Raw genomic sequence first — 5879 nt, 5'->3', positions numbered from 1 at the left:
TACTGACTTTTATAACAATTCTAAAGGAGAAATTTATTTAGAAAAGAGATTTTATTATCTTAGTAAATGTGTGTAGGGGTCATTAACTACACAACATAAAGAACCAACATTTCCTAAACCTTGTTCAAGAACCTGCCTAAATGTATTAGTTGTATATGTCAAGGTTGTTCAAATGATGACATTTACGAATGAAAGTGCCTGTACGTGGCAATTTTTGTGCTTTGGCGATGGGCAGGCTTACGCAACAAATATCAATGTGCCAGGCCCTGTGCACGGGCAAGCCATGTTCCCTACTCTCACAAGCATTACAAATGTGCACATCAGTGTTTGAATCTGGGCATGATCCCTGATTGAAAAGTCAGGTCCTCTTCAAGTTATTGAACGCCTCTGAGGCCTAGCATCTTTACTTGTGAAGTGGGAGTAATAATACTACCCTCCTTGGGCTGCTGTGAGAGTTAACTGGTATAATGTGTGCAAAGTACCTAAGGCACATGCTCAGTAAATCTTAGTGGGTTTCAGTTTCCTTATAATTTATCAGTTAAATTTTCTGAAGAAGAAACATCCTTTTTTTTCCCCCTCCTGTTTAATGTTTTTATCCAGTTTCCTTTTTAAAAGTATTTACATGTCTACAGTAAGCATTTTGTATGTCTTCTCAATAAGTTGTGCCCTCAGAATGAAGGGAAGTCATATCTAAAATTTGGGCACATTAAAACTGTCCATACCAAGCCAAAGTAGGCAGTAAATTTGTTCTGAAAACTTGAGCATCTTCCTTTGCCCTTTATTTGGAGTGGGGGTGAGGGGGATGTGTAAATAAAATGACTGAGATTTCAACTTTTCCCCACAGATTTTGGCATTGGATAGCCACACAGCCCTAATTTAGTTTTGCATACTCTCTAGTTGTCATTAGACAATAATCCCTCCTGAATGAAAATTTGACTTTTAGCAGATTGAGTTTGTAAGTCACTTTACTACTGTGGGTGGGTTGCTCCCCTTTAAATGAATGGATTAGACTAGAGCAGAGCTTGTAAATTTGCAGGTACCATAAATGAGCGAAGCAAGGTGGGTGTAAGCCGTAAGCTCTCTCCTATTTTTATTTAATTTTTTGACACCCAGCCTTTGTATTTCAGAACAAGAGGGAGTGGTGGGGGTGGTGGGAAACTGGCAGTTCACTAAAGGTGGCAGCTTCTTCTCAGCTCCAGCTCACTGTTACCACTTGGGCAAGGGGGTTCAGGGCTGCCAGGTCTTCTACTTTTTAAGGGAAGTCACAAATCTGGGTTTTTATGTAAATTTTCTCTACTTTATGAAATGTTGATTCAATTTTAAAAAATTCTGCAGGCTCAACCAAACACCTCTGCCTGCAATATATAGTTTGTAGGGTTTGCAATGTCCAGATTCATTGATTTCCAAGGGTGCTTCAAAGTTTCATTTTATGGTGATATCCAGAAGGGTTTTTGAATATTACCTTGTGCTTTTAAGATCTATATCTTCCTCCCCACCCCAAGTTAATGTGTGTGTGTGTGTGTGTGTGTGCGTGTGTGTGTGTGTATGTTTTGATAGGTGGAAGTACTTATTACAGAATCTGATATCTGGCCATTTATCTGGAAAAATAGTCTTTTACAACCATGTTGTGTCTTTCTTTCCCTCCATGCCGTTTCATCATTAATTGGCTTAAGAAAATAAACTGAAGCATTCCCTCCCCTTCTTGTAGCCACTGGCCACCATTCTTTCTTATTTTTCACTAAACCCTATTCTTTGATTTGTGGGCTGGGGGTTGGGCAGTAAATCATTAGGAGACAGTCACCTGTGGTTTTCCACAGTGGGAGAAGGAGTCATTTGGCTACTGTGGATATTCAGAGGAAGAGTTCACCCCTGCCCTCCTAGGAGAGTCCAGATGTAATGTCCTGTACATCTGTAACTGAGGAACCCAGCTGATTTTTAAGACCTGAACCTAGGATGGAGAAATTAGTTTTTAAGGGATGAGTGTCTTATTTGACAAGAGTGGCTTTCCTTGTAGGAAGGTCATATATGTTCAGGGAACATGTGAAAATAAACATACTTTGCTCTGTTTATTATCATGAGTTGTATTTCTAGCAGAAGTGATAGGTGAATAACAGGTAAAATTAAGTCTTTAGGATTAAAAGGTGTGGTGATGGAATGTCTAAGCACTTTATAATATCTAACTCAATACTGTAGTCATGAGACTTGTCAGTGAATACATGTCACTATCAGTGAATATTGTTGGGAATATCATCGGATAATGCAATGCTTTCAGAGGAAGATTCTAAGTAGTGATGAACCATGCATATAAGCATTATCAATGGGTTATCACCTCATTCCCAATCTTTATACCTGATGCTGAATCTAAATTCCTTAGCTTGGCTGTTGAGGGGCTCTACTTTTGTGCCAGAAGAATGTGGTGACTCTCAAGTACAGGTTGGGAGTGAGATTTGCCTGGGTTTGAATCCTGGCTCCACCATTTACTAGCTGGTTGAAATGAAGGCAAGCCACATAACTTTTTGTGCCTCAGTTTCCTTTTTTATGGACTAGAGGTACTTACTTCATGTGAGGATTTGATCAACTAATGCATTTAGAGTGCCTTAAATAGAATAGAGCTCAATATGTTATTTTATTGACTTTTCAGGCTTGTCTTATTCAAGACTGGTCCATTCAGCCTACCTTGTTTACTCATTCTGTACCTCTCAGTCTCTCATCAGCCTAGTCTTGTGTTTCTACCATCCAAATTTTGGCCATAATGTTGCCATAGTTTGTAAATCTACCCATACTGTACACTGACCGTCAAAATCTAACTCCTCTAAGATTTCATTTGAACTCCTACTTCTTCATGATCACTCCTGGAGATATGACTTCTGCATGTTATTTCATTCCAGTAGTATGGAATTGTCTTTACCTATCATCATTTTGGCTTTTTATTATAAATTGCTTGTCTTCATGGTATATATCTTATTTTTCTAGATAAACTGTAAAACTCCTGGAGAGCCCATTTCTGTTTTGTATAGGGCCTAATACTATGCTTTGCATATGGCAGATATCAATATGATTAGGTCATGGTGGTTAGCAATGGGCTTTGGTGGATTATGTGAACCCCTTCAATTTCTTTGGCTGTAAAACCTGTGCAGTTAAGTAATGTTGGCACCAGAATTCTGGATATCTGACATTTCAAGTGCATACTAAATCCACAATTGACCTATTTTGACAGTGATAAACCACCTGGAAAGTGGAGTATTATTCCTAATTTCACCAATAATGTCCCTCATTTTGCCAGTGCAGGTATAGCCCATGACTCCTCACTTAAATCACAACTTGTTATTGATCTTAAACTCTGTACTAGACCTGATTCTGGAGAATGTCAAAGGAGTCAAGGTAGAAATGGTAAAACGTTCTGTGGACTTATGTAATTCCTAGGGATTTGGGAATATTCAGTTTACAAGTCATCAGAAGCCAAGTTTTTACCTAAATCCTAACACCAATTTAGGCAGTTTTGCTGCCTAATATTTATGCTCTATTAATATAGAGCATGGTGTCAAGCATTTTGCTGTATATTTAAATGTACTTTTATGATTAAAGATTCTTTCAAACAATTTAAGGTTGATAGATAATGTATTGAATCTTGTTTTACTGATTAAATTAACCCAACTCACTCAACTCTGTTCCCTTAATTCAAGTGCAAACATGACTTCTTCTTCTCTGCCCCTCCCCACTCCTCTAATCCCCATCCATCATTTCACAAATCAACCATCTCTATAGAGAAAATAGGACTGTCTGTGTCTTGGACAACTATCCTCAAGTCCTGAATGATTACAGGCTTTTAGTGCCTTTTAGGAGTTTTCTTTTACCAAGAACAGCCATATATGGTTTCTTGTGCGCTTAGGACTGCTCCTAAGTCAATGGGAACCTCTTTAAATGAGGGTAAGACTAAGACCCACAGCTTTCATGCTTTGTATAGATTTTACCTTTGGTGGGAACTATGAAATTAGTAATAAAATGTTTCATGATAAAATGATAATAAAAATGAATGGAGGGATGGAATAACTATCTTGGTTTTGGCTAGGGTCGTAGTTCATGACCTTCTTTTGGTCCCAGACTCCTGTGAGAATCTCATAGAAAGTATGGAGCTTCTTTCCAGAAAATGCACATGCACATAAACATTTTCATACAATTTTAGCAGCTCATGGATTTCTAAATTTCTAAACGGTAGAATGGGGGTTCAACCATTTTTTCAGACTTGACTCACCTTAGCATGTTTATTATAAGACATCTTAAAGTTTTTATCAATCTTTTTTCATTATCTTATAAACAATATTTTTCTTATTACAAAATTTATACACAATAATTTTTAAATGAAAAGAATGTATCAAATAAAAGTGAAAGTTATTTTCTTCCTTTTTTGTCATAAATTGCCTGCAGATAACCACCATTCATCCTTTAGTGTAGCTTCCAGCAGATTTTTTCCCCCATGCATATATTAGCACATACATACATATTTACAACTTTTTACAGCAAATTGCCTTTTCTTTTTTTTTTTTTTCTTCATAGGTTATTGGGGTACTGGTGGTATTTGGTTACATGAATAAGTTTTTTAGTGGTGATCTGTGAGATTTTGGTACACCCATTATCTGAGCAGTATACACCGCACCATATTTGTAGTCTTATCCCTCGCCCCCTTTCCACTCTTCTCCCCAAGTCCCCAAAGTCCATTGTGTTATTCTTATGCCTTTGCATCCCCATAGCTTAGCTCCCATATATCAGCGAGAACATCAATGTTTGGTTTTCCATTCCTGAGTTACTTCACTTAGAATAATAGTCTCCAGTCTCATCTAGGTCGCTGCAAATGCCATAACCAAAAAAGAAAACTACAGACCAATATCCCTGATGAACATAGATGCTAAAATCCTTAACAACATAGTAGCTAACTGAATTCAACAACATATCAAAAAGATAATCCACCATGATCAAGTGGGTTTCATACCAGGGATGCAGGGATGGTTTAACATACACAAGTCAATAAATATGATACACTACATAAACAGAATTAAAAACAAAAATCACATGATCATCTCAATAGATGCAGAAAAGGCATTTGACAAAATCCAGCATCCGTTCAGGATTAAAACTCTCAGCAAAATCGGCATTTAAGGGACGTACCTCAATGTACTAAAAGCATTATTTTATTGTGATAAACCCACAGCCAACATAACACTGAGTGGGGAAAAGTTGAAAGCATTCCCTCTGCGAACTGAAACAAGACAATGATGCCCACTCTCACCACTCCTCTTCAACACAGTACTGGAAGTCCTAGCCAGAGCAATCAGACAAGAGAAAGAAATAAAGGGCTTTTTCTGTTTTTACACTTAATAATATACCTTGGATCTTTTGTCTGTATGTATCAATCTAAACTATTCCTTTTAAAGGCAGAAGATCCTCTACTGTTTGGGTCTAACACATTTCATTGAACCAATTCCCTATGGATGACATTTGGGTAGTGTCCAGTTTTCAGAACAAAACAGACAGAGAAGTTCCCCAAACCAGGACCCAAAGGAATGTGAAAGTGAAATCTGCAATTAAAGGAAGCTCACAGTTCAGGGTGAAGTGTGCTGGCCTCTGAGACGTGGGAACAGCAGGGCTTTGGGAAGGTCATAGAGGGTTGCTTCACTGCCAGGGCAGATCAGATTTCCAAGCATCTTTGCCTTCTGGAGGATCAAGGGTCTAAAACCAGAGCTAAGGTATATCTTTCTAAGATCCACTGTGATATATCTGTGATATTTCAAGCTTACTAGATTATTCTGGGTCTTATATTATGCCCCATTTCCATTTCTTCCTGCTGCTTGGAACAGGCTGTAGCTGAAATCAATCCATGTAGC

Source organism: Hylobates moloch, unplaced genomic scaffold (assembly GCF_009828535.3).
Source record: "Hylobates moloch isolate HMO894 unplaced genomic scaffold, HMol_V3 SCAFFOLD_13, whole genome shotgun sequence".
Lineage (NCBI taxonomy): Eukaryota > Metazoa > Chordata > Mammalia > Primates > Hylobatidae > Hylobates > Hylobates moloch.
Note: the sequence above shows the minus strand (reverse complement) of the source record.